The 18,503-nt window shown below is 44.7% G+C and overlaps 1 long non-coding RNA gene across 1 annotated transcript in view; it reads right to left on the minus strand.

Annotated features, from left to right (window-relative positions):
- Window positions 1-14,562, minus strand: part of LOC310660561 — a 25,853-nt gene extending 11,291 nt beyond the window's left edge. Inside the window, exon 1 of the long non-coding RNA XR_014503515.1 lies at window positions 14,524-14,562. This is a non-coding gene — a long non-coding RNA (uncharacterized lncRNA). The remainder of the gene's footprint in view (window positions 1-14,523) is intronic.
- Between the last annotated feature and the right edge of the window lie 3,941 nt (window positions 14,563-18,503).

An 18,503-nucleotide genomic window follows, 5' to 3' on the forward strand; every position in this document is an offset into this window, starting at 1 on the left:
ATCTATCATCATCTATCTATCTATCATCTATCTCCTTTATTTTTTCAAAGTGAAACTTAACATGAACAGAAAGTCAGATCAAGATGCTTCAGCTAAGGGAAAGGAAGTGAATCCACCCACTGGGTCCCACCTGAACATCAGATTCTGCATGCTGGGTTCAGCTATAGCTCAGGGATAGAGCACACTATTGGAACGCAGAAGGTTCAAAGTGCAATCACCAGCATCTTCAGGTAGGATTGAGAAAGACTCCTGCCTGAAACCCTGGGGAGACACTGTCAACCAATTAAGACAATACAGAGCTAAATATACTGATGCCCACAGCTTTCTCTGTAAGGTCACCATATTGTCGCACCCTCAACCTCCCCCCCCCCCCAAGATTCATGTCTGTGAATGATAATTGCTATTTTCTGTGTATGAGTATATTCATACTTTGCTCTCTTTTCTGCATTCTAACGGTCACTTTTTGTGGTCCTCATTTTGGTCTTGGTAGCAGTGTACCAAGAAGGGGAAGGGCCACAGTTTAGTAGAAAATCACCTGCCTTCTATGCAGAAAGTCCCAAATTCCCGGCACATCCAGGTAGGGCTGAGACAGATTCCCTAGGAAACCCCTGGAAAAGCACTGTCAGTCAGTGCAGGTAATACTGAGCTAGGTGGACAAATGGTTGGACTCTGTTTAAAACAGCTTCTCTTGCTTGTATGCTGTTTTTGACTATGCCTTCTGTGGCAGCTGAATATACTTAGTCTTCATTGGGCTCCTTTTGGGTTTTTCCTGTTGCAGATATTAAATACTACACAGTTTAAAGCTACTGGAAGCATAAAAAACGGACTCCTTTTGGAATAAATCATTGTCCAGACCCCTGAAAACATTATTCAAATTTTACTGGCAGAACTTTCTTCATAATAGAATTTTAACAATCAAGTGTACAGTGGTACCTCAGGTTACATACGCTTCAGATTACATATGCTTCAGGTTACATACGCTTCAGGTTACATACTCCACTAACCCAGAAATAGTGCTTCAGGTTAAGAACTTTGCTTCAGGTTGAGAACAGAAATCGTGCTCTGGTGGCGCGGCTGCAGCAGGAGGCCCCATTAGCTAAAGTGGTGCTTCAGGTTAAGAACAGTTTCAGGTTAAGTACGGACCTCTGGAACGAATTAAATACTTAACCCAAGGTACCACTGTACATCCAATACTTCCATACAATGTCTTGTCTTGTAGGGACACGGGTGGCACTGTGGTCTAAACCAGGCAAAGGCAAACTCAGCCCTCCAGATGTTTTGAGACTACAACTCCCATCATCCTTAGCTAACAGGACCAGTGGTCAGGGACGATGGTAGTTGTAGTCCCAAAACACCTGGAGGGCCGTATTTGCCTATGCCTGGTCTACACCACTGAGCTTCTTGGGCTTGATGATCAGAAGGTCAGCGGTTCGAATCCCTGTAATGGAGTGAGCTCCCATTGCTCTGTCCCAGCTTCTGCCAACCTAGCAGTTCAAAAGCACACCTGTGCAAGTAGATAAATAGGTACCTCTGCGGTGGGAAGGTAAACAGCATTTCTGAGCGCTCTGGTTTCCATCACAGTGTTCTGTTGCTCCAGAAGCGGTTTAGTCATGCTGGGCACATGACGTGGAAAGCTGTCTGTGGACAAACCCTGACTCCCTTGGCCTGAAGCGAGATGAGTGCCACAAGCCCATAGTCGCCTTTGACTGGACTTAACCATCCAGGAATCCTTTACCTTTACCTTACAATGTTTTGTGCTGTCCAGCACAGCCTCAGCATCTTAGAAATAAGATAACTCCAAAAACCCAAACGGTGTTTCTCTCCCAGATCCACCTGCCTCTGGTCCTAGACTTCCTCTGAGTTGCCTTTAAGAGGGAGTCAGGGAGCGATGGCTTTCTGAGAAAGTCTTATGAACTGCACAAGGGTCTTGCTCTTTCGACTTTGCTTTATTCCCTAACACTACTAATGAAGCTGAGCACCTTCTTGGATTACGGATACAAACAACAACTGATTTGCCACTATGAATGTGACAGCGTTGATGGATCTCACTACAACCTGAATAGGTTGTCTACGTAGCTATTTGTCAGCACAGCCTGTGCAGGGCTCCATGATAACATACCGTTCTAAATTCACCGTTATGTCTACAAAGGAATAAAAAATGGCTCATTTGAGTCAATAGAGGTCTCAGAGTAAACAACAGCAAAAAAAAGAAAAAAATATATATTAAAAAATGGATGCAGTCATATTATAGCCTGGCCAAAAATAAAACAAAATTGCACTGCTGAACTATTTGCTGGCAATTCATACCTAGAAGCCTGAAAATATGCTGCCAGCATTAGATTCTTTGTTATATCTCATATTTCTAGTCTGACAAATGCTATTTCATGTACAATGATACGTTCATTATCACTCTTCGTAGATATGATTTCCCTCCGATATAGCATAGGAAGGAAAGAAAGAAAGAAATCTTTGTGGCTTATTAAATATGATTAGTTTCTTAAGACCTGTGTTACAAAATCAATGCTAATATTTGCATTGTTCTGAAATTTGCCAAAGCAATGCTGAATTCTGAATCAGAGAACTGTGGAAATAGCGTAAGGCTAGACTCACAGGAAGGCACTGCCTAGTTATAAGATTATCCACAGATTACAAGTCCCACTGGACACAACTAACTTCTGAGTTATCATGCATACACTTGTGGATTTGGGGTGGTCTTTTCATTAGTGTGGAGTTTTGGTTTCCTTGATAGAGCAGATCTTGTTTTCACATGCAGGCCACGTGTCTTAGAATGGATTGGAGGGTGTTTTTGCCCAAATGTAAATGAGAGGCTAAAGGTCTTGCTGTAACTGAACCATAGAATTTCAGTTACCAAGCAATGTCTTGTACAATTTGGTGCATGGAACGTGAACCACCACTGAATTTCTGTACACACTGTACACTGAAAAGACACCAAACTGCAGTCGTTCCTACTGAAGTATAGAACACTTTTTTTTTTATCACAGTGATAAATCACCATGTTGTTTTTTTATGAGGTTGGATCCAGAGTTGCCTGGAGCAGAATTCAGCAGACTGTATGCTCCTGGTGAGCAGATTTGGGGAGGGGGGTGATTTTCACTGATTCTCCTTTCCCCTGCAGTGCCCTATGCCTCCTGAAAATCTGCTTCAGGGGATTTGGAGACCCGCTGAAACACCATGGGGAGTGGTGCTGTAAGCTGCCTGGGAAGATGAAATTGTTAAGAATGGCCTTTCCCTACTGCAGCCTGTGTTTCATTACCTCAAAAATGGAAAAGGAGCGAGGTTCCTGCTAAAGAAGAATGGAATGGAATATGGAATATGCTCAGCCTGCGGACCTAACATACAGAATACAGAATAAGAGAACAAGAAGAACATACATTTAAAGAAGACTGGAAAATGTTTATTGAATATATGGGGGGAAATTGTGTACACTTGAAAACCTAAGGCAGTATTAAGATAAATTCAACGGTGTAAATGAGTTTTGATGGATGTAATAATGGAATATTGAACGGTTTAGTTTATATAAAATATGCAGGGATTTATGTTATGCAAAATGAGCCATGGAAAGAGAAGAAGGGAAGTCACTGATATTTTAAGGTCGTTTAAATGAATATTCTAAATTGTAAAACAGAAAATTTAATTAAAATTATACAAAAAGAAAAGAAAAAAGAATGGCCTTTCCCTCATTCTCCAGCAGGGAGGCCAAGCCACTTCCATGAACAGAAGCATTCCTTCCATTTATGGAACAGCTGGTCCAGATCCAATCCCTTCTATACGAAAACCTATCTGACTGTGTATTATGTGCAAAATATTCTAAACCAAACGCAGAAGCTGTAGTCTACTTGTTTGGGCTCTTTGCCAGGGAACTCTCTGCCAGCTAACTTTTTTTGTGACTCTGTACCTTGAGAGGCTTCTTTGTAACTCTAGGAGGCTACACTCAAAAGGAGAGTAAGGACTGGAAAGGGCCCTGAATGGCCCAGATCCAGAGAACATGAGTGCTGCAGCTCAGTTCTGTGGGCAAGAATCCTTACGCTGAACAGATGGCTGGCACTATCAGGTTCGACAGCTCTAATCACACATTAAAGGAGGGGTGGAAATGCTTGGATCCGAGCCCTTTCCACACATGCCCAGCAAGTATTTGGTGTGGTCAGAGCCAACAGCGTTGACCATCTGTTCAGTGGTACGTACACAGTCCCAATCCAGCCAGGAAGGGGAAGGGCCATAACACTGGTAGAACATCTGCTTTGCATGCAGAAGCTTCCAGGTTCTATTGCTGGTGTCTCCAGGTAAGGTTGGGAAAAACCCCTGCCTGAAACCCGGGAAAGCCACTGCCGGTCAGAGTAGGGAATGCTGGCTCATTGTAAGACAGCTACCTATGTTCCTTTAGATTTGGCTTGCCTCATGGGATGGAGCCTCAATGGTAGCTTCCCAGCTAGTGTCACTGTTGCTTACCAGGGGAGAGAGGCAAGGTGGCAGAGGGAGGGCGGCACAGCGTCAATGCACTGGCAGGAGTGTCAAATTGGCTCACCAGTGTTGCATTGAGCTGACCTCTGCACCGCATTACCCCTCTCGCTCCCTGTAAAAAACAGCGACTCACCTGTCAGGAAGGTAATGTAGTGGCTCTGCCGCACCCAGAAAGCCACTTCTGCATTGCCCAAATGTAAACTATCACTTTGAGCCCCCCTCCACAAATGTGAGGGTACTACAGCTCTGAGCTAAAGTGTGCCTACTCGTGGTGACAAGTGTCAGTAGACATTTAAGGGGTCAGGAGGGGAGGAATTCCCCTTTGTGCCTCTTCTTCAATACCCCTCTGTCTCCTTACAAATCTTTCTTCTTCTTCCCACTCTTCTGTATTTCTTCTGTCTTACCCCTCCAAGATTGAAAATAAACCCCAATCTTTACCTCTCTCTCTCTCTCTCTCTATATATATATATAATGCTAAAACTTAGGCAGATAATGAGAAACACTGGAAAACAAATTTAACATTTTATGTATTTGAATTATCTACGGCAGTCGCAGAATTTGGGTTTTGAGATTTTATTTCTTGCAAAATTGCATGAATCCTATCAGTCTCGCTGTAATGGGTTTCATGTTGTTGCCTTCAAGTCCTCCCCACTTCAACTCAGTTGATTCGCTTGCAGGCCCTTTCATCCTGTGTCTTTTATATTCCCGCTTCGTGCCAGCCATTCAGCTGTTTTCATGCATCAGAGACATGTATGTCCCTAGCAACCCCTGACCGCTTAAGAACCAGATAAAAGCAGGTGGGGAGGACCGAAATGACCCGCGGAAATGTGACAGTTTCTGTTGAAGTGTGAAAGTTGCTATGAAGGCTGCCTGGGGGGGGGGGGGTGATCCTGAATGGCTGACCTTTTGCCACCCCGCTCTCCCCTTTGATGCTATCAAAATCTTCTGACACACTGAAAGGATAAGTTTGAACAGCTTGCTTGTTGGCTACTCCGTTGCTATCTTTGCAGCTCATTGTGACACGAATTTCCTGGCACTCTCCTGGAGTGGGTCCGAGGGTCGAATTTCCACCTCCATTTTCGTGTCAAAGCTGTAAGCGTGTAGCAGAAGCAATCAGGTTTCATTGTCCCGAAAGTCAGAAGGCTTCCAAGGTTTTAGGAAACTAGTAAAGAAAAATGGATTCCTAGTCAGGCCTTATTCTAAAGTGGAAGTTCTGGAGGAACACACAAATTCAAGGATCCATTCCTTTTTGGCCAACCTACCAGGGGCTGCCTGCTAATGGTGGCTACAGCCAAAGGGGAAAATTGGCTAGGGCAATGGATGTGACTCTTACCTTCGCAGTATAAAAGCCCTTGCAATTGCCTCATCCCAGCATGACATAATGGGAAGCATTGCTGCGATCTCTAGGACTGGGTTGTTTTGATTTCTTTGAATAAAGAGTTAACTTCAGTGATACCAGTGTGGATTTAAAAAAATATTATTATTGCTGACCTACTCTGACTCCAGGGACGTGGGTGGCGCTGTGGATTAAACCACAGAGCCTAGGACTTGCCAATCAGAAGGTTGGCGGTTCGAATCCCAGTGACGGGGTGAGCTCCCGTTGTTCGGTCCCTGCTCCTGCCAACCTAGCAGTTCAAAAGCACGTCAAAGTGCAAGTAGATAAATCGGTACCACTCCGGCGGGAAGATAAACGGCATTTCCATGCGCTGCTCTGGTTTGCCAGAAGCAACTTAGTCATGCTGGCCACATGACCTGGAAGCTGTATACCGGCTCCCTCAGCCAATAAAGTGAGATGAGCGCCGCAACCCCAGAGTCGGACACGATTGTACCTAATGGTCAGGGGTCCCTTTACCTTTACTCTGACTCCAGCTCCTGACCCCATGGTTTTATCTTTTCTGCAACTGACATCATGTAATGTCAGGTGATGTACATGGGAGTGGCCACCAAGACCATATAACACTGGTCCTGAAAGACCTACATTGGCTCGCAGTACGTTTCCAAGCACAATTCAAAGTGTTGGTGCTGACCTTTAAAGCCCTAAACAACCTCAGCCCAGTATACCTGAAGGAGTGTCTCCACCCCCATCGTTCAACCCGGACACTGAGGTCCAGCTCTGATGGTCTTCTGGTGGTTCCTTCATTGCGGGAAGTGAGGTTACAGGGAACCAGGCAGAGGGCCTTTTCGGTTGTGACACCCGCCCTGTGAAACGCCCTCCCATCAAGATGTCAAGGAAATAAACAACCACGTGACTTTTAGAAGATATCTGAAGGCAGCCCTGTTTAGAGAAGTTTTTTATGCTTTATGTTTTATTGTGTTTTCAATATTCTGTTGGGAGTGCCCAGAGTGGCTGGGGAGGCCCGGCCAGATGGGTGGGGTATAAGTAATAAATAATTGGTGGGTGGGGTATAAGTGGGGTATAAGTAAAAAATATTATTATTATTATTATTATTATTATTATTATTATTATTATTATTATTATTATATTATTATTATTATTATTATTATTATTATTATTATTATTATTATTATTTATTTATTACAGGGCATGGCCTGCCTGAAATGGCCTCATGGGTAAAACTGGGAGTCTGGGGGGCTTAATTAGGCCTGTGGCTCTGATGTTCCCCACTTATGGGTCGCCCAGAGTTAGCCAATGAACTTCACCACAAAGCAGGTCTGACTGCTGTCCTCTAGAGCAGGTTCCCGCTGCCTGGTTTCATTGAGGTTGCCTTGGATACACCTCCCCTCACCTCCTATTGGCCAAGCTGCCTGGGCTGACAGGAGCTGTCATCCAAAACATCTGTAGAGCATCACTTTGGGGGAGGCTGCTCTGGTCATTGCAAGAGGATGCTGTCAAGAAGAGTACAGCATACAAATGGCAAACAACTAGGAGTCAACAGAAGTTCTGTGCCTTTAACAAGACTGGGGATTTGTCTGCGGTCTCCTTATATATTCACTAGCTAAAATGCTTCACAACATAGTGTTCAGTGGGACCACAAATTCTCCCCGCTCAACAGTACATTAAATAGGTAGGAATGGAAATTATCCTTAGTCAACAGTACATTAAATACTGAGACCATGACTCACCAAGCGACAGCAGACTCTCACATCTCCATAGCAAAAACCACCCAGCATCTTCACCATGAAGTAATTAATATAACAAAAGCATTGACAAATGCGTCACATGTAATTACTTCCAAATCAGCACTTTACTGACACGGCAGGGAGACTGTGGAGCACAGAGTAACCTGCAGCTGGAACATTTTTGGAGAGTGTGATGCTATGTTTTAATTTCCTTTTGCCTTTGCCCTTGAACATACGAACCTAAGAAGAGCCTGCTGCTAATGACCCATCTAGTCCAGCATGCTGTTATCTCAGGGGCTGGGCGAGGACATGGGTGGCGCTGTGGTCTAAACCACTGAGCCTCTTGAGCTTGCCAATCAGAAGGTCAGCAGTTCGAATCCCCGTGACGGGGTGAGCTCCTGTTCCTCTGTTCCAGCTCCTGCCAACCTAGCAGTTCAAAAGCAAGTAGAGAAATAGGTATCGCTGCAGTGGGAAGGTATATGGCATTTCCGTGTGCTCTAGTTTCCATCACGGTGTCCCGTTGTGCCAGAAATGGTTTTGTCATGCTGGACACATGACCTGGAAAGCTGTCTGTGGACAACCACTGGTTCTCTCAGCCTGAAAGCAATATGAGCACCGCAATCTCGCAGTCACCTTTGACTGGACTGTCCAGGGGCCCTTTACCTTTTCACCTATCACAGGGACTGGCCAGATGTCTGTGGGATGCCTGCAAACTGGACTCAAGCGCAACAGCACTCTACCCACCTGAAATAATAATAATAATTTATTATTTATAGCCCACCCATCTAGCTGAGTTTCCCCAGCCACTCTGGGAGGCTCCCAATCGAGTATTAAAAACAACACAGCATTAAACATTAAAAACTTCCCTAAACAGGGCTGCCTTCAGCAGTCTTTTAAAAATAAGATAGCTGCTTATTTCCATGACATCTGATGGGAGGGCGTTCCACAGGGCGGGTGCCACTACCGAGAAGGCCCTCTGCCTGGTTCCCTGTAACCTCACATCTCGCAATGAGGGAACCACCAGAAGGTCCTTGGAGCCGGACCTCAGTGTCCCGGCTGAACGCCGGTTGTGGAGATGCTCCTTCAGGTATACTGGGCTGAGGCTGTTTAGGGCTTTAAAGGTCAGCACCAACACTTCGAAATTCCGAGCAACTGGCATTCAGAGGCATAATGCTGCTGACAGTGGAGACAGAACATTGGCACTTAGACTAGTCTTGCATGAATTTGTCTAATTCTCCTTTAAGGCTATTCAAGTTGGTGGCCATCACTGCCTTCTGTGGGAACTAGTTCCATATTTCTTGGGTAACAGGTCCCTGGACACATGGAGACTGCCTGTTTTTTCAGGCCTCAGGCCCTGACTTTGGAAATATACTTTTCACTCATCAAATTCAGTCATTACACAGGTATGTCAGCCTGGATAGCTCAGTCGGCTAGAGCATGGTGCTTAGAATGACAAGGTTGCAGGTTTGATCCCCATACGGGACAGCTGCATATTCCTGCGTTGCAGGGGGTTGGAAGAGATGATCCTCAGTTTCCCTTCCAACCCTACAATTCTATGATTCTGTCTTGTATCTGTGGATTTTTGTAAAGATTCTCCACTTTGAGATGTAATTTAGCTCCGGAGCTGCTCTGTACAAACAATGTTTTGTACAGTGAATTTTATCTGCTTCTATCAAGGTGGGGCGGCGGCGGGTTTTAGCCATTGTTTGATTCCCAAGAGAGAATGGGGGTGAAACAAAACCTTGTTGTTGTTTTTCAAGAGCAGACATGGGACTCAGATGCAAATAAAACGTTTGAATGTGTTGTGCGATATACAATTGTGGCACCAAACGGCGACTGTGAGCTATAGCAAATTCAATGCTTTTTTTCAAAATGCTTTTTTAAAAAAACGTTTTCACAGCGTTTTTAACATGTGTGTAGATTCCACCCGGGTCACAGATCCCAAGTCATATCAGGCAGCCTTTGAACTGTCAGACTGTTCCCTGAAGTGCCAAATCAGGATCCAAACTCTATCTTGTGGTTCGTGTTGTGTTCTCCCCTCCCAATTATGCATCCCTGTGTGGTAAAAGCCCTGTTTTTGCAGACTTCTAACCCCCCCCCCCACATATAGATCTGTAAACATGTCTCCATCATTATGCCCATGACAGCCAATTTCTTTCATTGAACCATTATACTCTTTTATATCACTCTTTTGCATTGCTTGTTCCTGTATTAACCTCGTTTCTTGTTAGGGAAAATGGAAAATGGATAAATGGGGAGTTCTCAAATGCTCTTCTTATGCATCTATGATCCCCCCAAAGTTCAGATTAATTGTTCCCCCAATGAAAGTGGCATAGTCTTAAGGCCTTTAGGCTTAGATAAACATCTTTAATCACTTTCATGTTGAAATAAAAGGAGCTTGGGAATGCGAAACTCGAGTGCACTTTGATTCCTGCAAAAGGAGAACTTGGGGACATGTTGCAGATATGTGAATAAATCACCTCGCTCACATTAAGGCGGGTGGGATCCCTGCATGGCTTTCAGGATGCTTTAAAGTAAATGATTCCAACAACTTCAGCTTAATGTCTTTCGCACATGTGGGCCGTTCTTTGGGGGCAGGGGGCAACTTTGCTTTCCACCCGATGTCAAAAGCTAGCCATTTCAGAAACGTATATCCAGCAGAAGACGGGTATCAAGGGTCGGGGTAAGCAAAAACATGGTGGACTCACATTGAGCCTTTCACTCTTTACCTCTGAGCATCCAGGAGTCTCGCTGAGCAGAGGCTACAGACACTTAACAGTTGATCACGTGAAATACTTACTGGGTTAATGGCGCCTCTTGGTGCCAAAGGAGGCCTTCGCCACCAGGTGCGGAGGATAATATATTATCCGAAATAAACTCTCTCAGAAACAACACATCTTTATGATAATCATTCCATCCACCCCTGCAGCTAATTAGTAGTCAAAGCAAGATAAGTATTGTGGCTCTATGGCTCGTTTCCCTTCCCCGCCTGCGAATGATGCTATTAATATTGCAAGCAAGTGTTCCACTCTGCCTTCCAGGCCTGCTTGCCCAACAAACGGCAGCCCATTCTGGCTGCTCCTTTCCTTTCCTCTCTCCCAGCATCAGGATTACATTTAGATTTATGTGTACGGTGCACACTATAAATTTCACCTTGGCGTTTATTATACAGCACTCTTCCTTGTTAAACTTTATCGTGCTTTGTAAAAATAAGAAATATTTTTGGAAAATCTACATTCTGAAACTTTGTAGGAAAACCACCGTCGACGTGCTGCCCAAATCTGAAACGAAACTGTGGGGCTACACTGAAAGGGACTGAATTTCATAGGTAGGGCTGCAAGACAGTGAAGGTTCTGTTACTTGAAGCAAGTTGAAAACAACAAGCTGTTTAGGTGTCTTGGTTGCCATGCCTTTGAATGTTGTTGGTACAATTGGATTTGACAGGTAATAACAGGACTGGTGCCAGTCCTTGATATCCCGTATCAGCTGCCAGGAACCCAGCACCCTGGCATGACCCACCATGGAGGGGATTCATTTTATTTTTATTTCTTCTACACTGGTCCTGTGAGCTGTTGGATGTAGCCGCCATTTTAATTTCCTACAGTGTCCTCAATGTAGCATCAGCTTGGGAAGGCATTTTGGGAAATTAAAATGGTGGCTCCCTATTTGGAGTGGTGGTGCTGATGTCACTTTTGGAATCCAGGTTTTGGGGATGAACCTTTAAAAACTGACCTGATTTTAAACAAATTGGCAGGAAACTAATAGGCTGGGAACCAGATTCAGCCAATGCCTGAATCACCAACCAAATTGGGCCAATTTGGTCAGATCTAGGCTTCAACTGATTTGGATCAATACAGCCCCAGATAACCCTTTGTTGAGCCATCAGCTCCTACACTGGGAACTTTGCTGGATTTACGGATGCCTGATTATCAACTTCCAAAGCCACTGCTCTATTCTGAAATAAAAAATGGAAAGCGTAATGCTGGTGGTCAACAAAAGAGGTTTAAAGACTGTCTCAAGGCAAATCTTTAAAAATGTAGTATAAGCACTGAAAACTGGGAAACACTGGCCTGCGAGCGCGCCAGTTGGAGAACAGCCTTTACCAAAGGTGTCATGAGCTTTGAAGGCACTCAAACTCAGGACTCAAGGAGAAACATGCTAAGGGGATGGCATGTTTGGCAAACCCTCACCATGATCAATTCCTGCCCAGAAACCTATGTCCCTACTGTGGAAGGACGTGTGGATCCAGAATTGGCCTCCACGGACACTTATGGACTCACTCTTAAGACTGTGTTCATGGAAGACAATCTTACTCAGCCACGAGTGATCGCCAAAGAAGAAGAAGAAGACATTGGGGGTATCCTACCTGGGATTGTATCATGAAAGGTTGGCTACAAGGGTGGGTTACAAACCAACTAACCAATATTAATCCCTGATTTGCCAAGGTCTACTCCTATCCAAGGGACGCTGGTGGAGCTGTGGGTAAAACCTCAGTGCCTAGGACTTGCTGATCGTAAGGTCGGCGGTTCGAATCCCCACGGCAGGGTGAGCTCCCGTCGTTCGGTCCCAGCTCCTGCCCACCTAGCAGTTCGAAAGCACCCCTAAGTGCAAGTAGATAAATAGGTACCGCTTTATAGCGGGAAGGTAAACGGCGTTTCCATGTGCGGCACTGGTGCTGGCTCGCCAGTTGCAGCTTCGTCACGCTGGCCACGTGACCCGGAAGTGTCTTTGGACGGCGCCGGCGCCCGGCCTCTTGAGCAAGATGAGTGCCCAACCCTAGAGTCGGTCATAACTGGCCCGTATGGACAGGGGTACCTTTACCTACTCCTATCCAATAGGTCATTATTTTTGGAAACAAACTTTAGCAATGCTACTTGTGCATAAGCTTTGTGTGCACATTCTGTTGTCTCTTACAGTAGCTCCCCCCCCCCTCCTCCTGTAATGCTGAAAGCGAAAGTCTAACCAACCTAGGGATTTGAACTCTCAGTACTGGAATTTTGTTTTTTTGTGTGTTTTTTCATTTAGCCCTTCTAAAATCACTTATAATCCTTTTTTAAATGGGTGCTCCTTATCACATTCTGCTGGTAATGCTACCATTCCTTCTCTTTTAGTGGGCAATAATCCAGCTCCCTCATTGATATAAAATACCCACTCTTCGACCTCATAGTTTATCCACTTTAGAACCAGGTTATTGTCTCATAAAATTGTTGCGCTGGCACCGTTAATGCTGGCTATTATTTTAGAGGCCAAAATCATAATCTTCATCATAAAGATTTATGTCTTTTTTTACTTGCTTAAAGTTTTCAAACTGTGGGCCATATCCTGCCATTGATTTTTCCCCTTTTGCAGAAGATCCATTTTAAAAAAATAAAAATAAAAATTATTATCGCAATTGGTTTCTTCCTCCCTTGCGATTTAATGCTGTGGCATCAAATGATGCAGTCGTATTCCTAACACAAATTTATTAACGCTGTACTGTAGAATTGAGGCCATAAAACACGATCATTCTCAGTCCAAAGGGTAAGTGTGGTTTGGATCTGACAGAATTGTGCATCATTTTGGGGAGACCACCATTTTTCTTAATATCAGCCTAAGAAAACAAAGTTATCTGTGAGTGATGTTGCTATTACTGTACTGATGGCAAATCCAAACAATGTACTGCTCCCAACCTGAAATAGCTGGAGACAACAGTGAGGTCCGCATCCAGGCACTGCAAATCACAAAACACTGTCCGAAACTTCAAAGAGAAATCAACATGTCCTGATAAAAGACAAGATAAAAGCCCAGATGGGAAGTCAAGGAAAGAACAGAAAGCACAATCACATAGTTTAGATCAGCAGATAAGTATGCAAGCAGCCAGGTGGAGTTTGAATCGCTTGATAACTATCTTTCCAGGTGGTTTATTGGATATTTCTTCATGCGTTCAATGTTGTTTCTAAAGGCTGAGATGTTCTGCAGAGGCACAATGTTACAGCTCTGATCTGAAACCCCTTACTCTTTGTGTGGCTTGTGAATTTCTTCACTGCACAGTATAAGAGGGATGTGAGAGCCTGTTGGAGCACAACTCCCATCATTCTTGACTACTAACCATGCTGCCTGGAGCTGATGGAATTGGAGTCCAACCACATCTACAGGGCCACAGGTGTCCCCATCTATCTAAACAACAATGGTACACATATCAACATGTGTTCCACTCCTTTTTCCTATACCTTCCCACTGGGACAGCTGCAACGAAAGGAGTAGGATAAAGCACATCATAGCTATCAGTCTATGACAGCATATTGCAGACAGTCATATTATCTTGCCAGAACATAGGCTGCATGGGGACTATCAACTAGGCAGTACATGGATACAGTAGTAACACTTCTCATAATCTCTGCGGCTGGAGAATGCACAATTGTAATTGTGGAAATTGCTGCCAACAAAGTATGTGCACAGCCTGTTTTCCCTGTGCAGTTGTGGGCACAAACGAGGCTGTGATTACTCAAATGTAGGAGAAACTGACAGTATCTAACAACTGGCTTTGCTTTGATCTTGGTATGAGAAATGCTGTATATATTCAGAGTCTGGGCAATTTTATGATACTGTGAACATATTGGTCATATGAACTTGCTGATATACATCTGTAAAAATATAGCACTGCCACATTTGGTCAAAAACCAAAGTCCATTTGGCCACCACTCTGTGTCTGCAAGTGACCAACAAAACGTCTCAAGGAGTGTGCCTGCAGGACCTGGTGGTAGCAAAAAACAGGTAAAAGGTAAAGGACCCCTGGACAGTTAAGTCCAGTCAAAGACAATTATGGGGTGCAGCGTTCATCTCACTTTGAGGCCGAGGGGGATGGCGTTTGTCCACAGACAGCTTTCCGGGTCATGTGGCCAGCATGACTAAACCACTTCTGGTGCAATGGGACACCATGACAGAAACCAGAGCGCACGGAAACACCATTTACCTTTCCACCACAGCAGTACCCATTTATCTACTTGCACTGGTGTGCTTTCGGACTGCTAGGTTGGCAGGAGCTGGAACAGAGCAATGGGAGCTCACCCCGTCACAGGGATTTGAACTGCCAACCTTCTGGTCGGCAAGCCCAAGAGGCTCAGTGGTTTAGACCACAGCACTGCACAGCACTCCTGCTGTGACCCACCAGTTGAAGACCAGTGTTCTAGTCCAAGGATATAGGCAAAATGGTGTCCGCCAGATGTTATAGACTATAACTCTCATCACCCACAATCAAAACAGTCAAGAATCAAGTGTGATGGGAGTTATAGTGCACAACACTGATGACTCCTGATCTAGACCAGTGTTTCCCAAACTTTGGTCTTCAGCCGTTTCCATACTACAATTCCCACAATCCCTGATTGTGGTCTTGCCAGCTAGGAATGATGGGAGCTGTAGTCCATAAACAGCTGGAAACCCAAGTTTGGGAAACACCGATCTAGACTGACTATTTACAAACCCCTTGAATGTCAATGGATCCAAAAAAGGTTTTCTTCCTCCTTGTCCATCCTGTGTTCTTCACTTTTCCCACCACCACTCCCTGCCCTTGAGGATCCCCGAAGCAGATGCAGAGACAAATAAGTTTTGATATTAAGTCCTCTGTAGCTTGCAATACTTGCTTTCAATGCAATCCTGCTAAATTCAGCTCAAAAAAGATATCGCAGAGCAAAAAAGGTGCATAAAATGACACCCCCTCCCACTCCCCTGTGAGAGGAAAAAAAACGCATTTGGGCTTTTTTAGTTTAGAAAGGAAAAAGAAGAAGCAAATTAGGAGGGAAATGATAGAGGTGCATAAAAGTATGTATTGCATGGCAAAAGTGGACAAAGACCTGTATTCCTCTCTCATACTTCCAGGACCTGAGGTAAAGGGAGCAGTGTTGGAAGATTCCCCAATATATGGTAATGACCAGTGGCCACCAACTTGAATTGCTTTTAAAAGGAATTGGAGAGATTAATGGTACACAATGGCTGTTGGTGTGGCTCACAAGTGCACAGCCCATTGTTGCATTCAAATCATGGTTACAGGCTTCCCATAGGCATGTTTTCGGCCACTATAGAAACAGCTGGCTAAACTAGAAGGGACTTGATCTGATCTAGGGCTGCCATATGTCCAGGTTTCCCCAGACATTTTAACCTATTTTTCAAAAATTCTACCTGGATGCTATTTTCAACAGATGAACCTCAGCTATGTCTGGGAAATTCCAGGTGTATGGCAGCCCTATTTGATCCAGCAAGACTCCTCTTATAATCTGGACAGAAGAACCACTTATCATCAGCTGGAAGGGAGCAGTGGTTGTGGTCCAGCACAGCCACAGTGGCTTGGGGAAGCCTCCTGGCTTCAGTGTGGCTGGGGGAGAACGTAATTTCCTCCACCACCTGCTGCGCTGACTGCTGGGCTCAACTGTGCTTAAAGCCAATCGCAGGTGAGCTAGAGGGCGTGGTTTGGGGAGAGGACTAGAGTGGAAACGTCTTCTCTCTGGTCTGCTCTCTGGCTCTGAAAGTCAGCCATATGCAGGCCTCAGCCTCTCCTAAGCAAGAGCGCCTAGATTATAGCATTAGCACTCAATGAGCTTCATTGGCAGAACTCCCTTGGCCAGTTTGCTGGATTTAGTTGTAAGAAACCAAAATATGTTTACCATTGAGCGTAACCATTGCTGTTTTCTTTTGGTAATGAATCACAGGATTAAAAGCGCCATTTCCACATTTTAGAAGCAGCCGGGACAATGTCAATTAACAGTGAACAATTGCATACATTTTTGTCTCCAATGTTTTTCCACCTCTTTCAATAATGGCTTCCTAATGTATTTTAGTGAATGATGGCTATCAGAGGCTCCTACTTAAACACGGCATTCCTTAGATCCTTTATCTCAAGAGCTCAGCCTTCTGCAACTGGCAGTCACCCATGGATAGAAGCACATCTCTTGACTCTTACTAGATTGCCTTGACTAAATGGGCTCCTGACAATGTCTTTCGCATTATAGCCTCGTATGGCACAGTCATTTGCCCCTTGTCAGCTTTCTGCACGATTGCAGCTCACCTCCAGTTGGTTTTCCAATATCAAACAACTGCTCTACTGTAAAAATAAATATGTGCCAGACTACAGAAATGGTTATGCGCACAATTTCTCTGCACATTTGGAAAAGTCAGCCGGACGCCAAGGGCTTGAAGACAAGCCACTGATTCATACAATCAATGCCAGATAGAAGCTGCTTTCCTTAATTTTTAATAGCCCTTGTGCTTTTTCAATAACAACAACAAAATATTTGCTATATGCAGTCTGCTATGATTCCCCTCACCACACAAATCCTTTGGATCCTATGTCTGTGTTCTAAAAAGTTTAGCTATCCTTAGAGTCCATAAAACAGATGTATTAGTGCGATTTCCTTTCTGCGAATCCCATGAACTGAAATGCAAGCAGGGCGAGAGGAGGAGAGTATCACTTTAATAAAAGATGTGCGTCTTCTGACCTGCAATGAAAGAGAGGAGAACATTATATTTCCCTGCAAAGGAAAAGGACTGTATTTATGCTGCTGCTGCATGTCTAGGTTAAAGCAAAAATGGGGGGGTTGTCTTTTCCAGCCTGAGAGTCATATTCTCTCATAGGCAACTTTCTTGGTGCAGGATGCCGGTGGTGGGTGGGGCCAGAGGCTAAAAGTGGGCGGAGCAATAGACATGAGCCTTACCTGGAGTACACTACGTTCTAGCCATGCAAAAGACAGAGGGTTCTGTATCTATAATTGGCTGGCCACTTACATGAGAGTTTGGTTCCGGGGATGCAAAGTCAGGAATCCTCAGAAGCAGCCCCAACAAGGTGGGGTGTGTGCTTCTGGGTGGGGTACAGAAGGGTCCTGGAATGCCTTCCGTACCAACCTCTGAGACACTCCCAGAGCCTGCAAGCAAGGAAAACCCACTGGGTGCATGGAGGGCAGGGGAATAAATAAATGGAGAACAGGGAATGGCGAGTTCCTCCAACTCTCCATTGGTTTGTTTGTTTACTCATTCCCCACACCCACATAAGGTTGTGATCATGTATGCAAAGTGAGTGCAAGTTGAGGGCCCACTGCCTAAATGCGCACATCTCTCCAGCCAAGGAAGGAAGAGGCAATTCATGAATGCACGGCAGCCAGGCACGAGCATTTGCTATCTTTCATTCGTTTTCCGGAAGTGGCATTCCCATTGTGTGAAAGCTCAGATACAATGTGGAAATTAATAGTTGGGGAAGCAGAATAAACTGCGGTGTGGATGCAGTCCCAATATCAGTTGTCCATGTGTTAAAGGCAGGATAGGTGGTGTGACTATATTGTCTATAAGTATGCAGCAATGCTCTGCAAAATGAATAAATGCTCTGCCTTGGAAGACAATGGTGGAGTGTGCCTTCAGGGGTGAAGTCAAATGGTTGGAGAGTTACAGTGCCTGCTGTGGCTGTAGAGACCCATATGGGAGAGATATGCGTTGTTGCAGTCCAGTTTTGCAGCTACAGGTGCACCCTGTTTCTCTCTCTCTGATCTCCTCCTAGCAGCCATTTCTCCTCTGGTCACAGACATGACCGTCTGTCTCCAGGCACTGCGATAGTAGTGTTCAAGGGATTCCCATATGGCGGGGTTAATTTTATCAGCCTTTATTTGTCCGCTCACAGCTCCAATGCACTCTATTGCCGAAGCCACACACCGTCACCAGAAGCAGCGGATCTTCCAATTAGAGGTAGATGCCAAATAAAATAATTAAAGAAATAAATTAGGCTAAAAACATTTAATTTGGCAAAACGGAAGCGAAAAAGGAAGTCAGCTTCTGATTTCTGTGGATTGGCTCTGCAAGGGACGTTTTTGTGAATGGGAGATAGAGAATTACCTACAGCCATTGAAACTTCGTAACAAATGGACTCTGACTTTGGGAACTGTTTCCTTCTTTTGGATATATGTTAGAAGCAATTGTGTCAAGCGCTC

The sequence above is a fragment of the Podarcis tiliguerta genome (assembly GCF_965153285.1).
Source record: "Podarcis tiliguerta genome assembly, chromosome: 12".
NCBI classification, from domain to species: domain Eukaryota; kingdom Metazoa; phylum Chordata; class Lepidosauria; order Squamata; family Lacertidae; genus Podarcis; species Podarcis tiliguerta.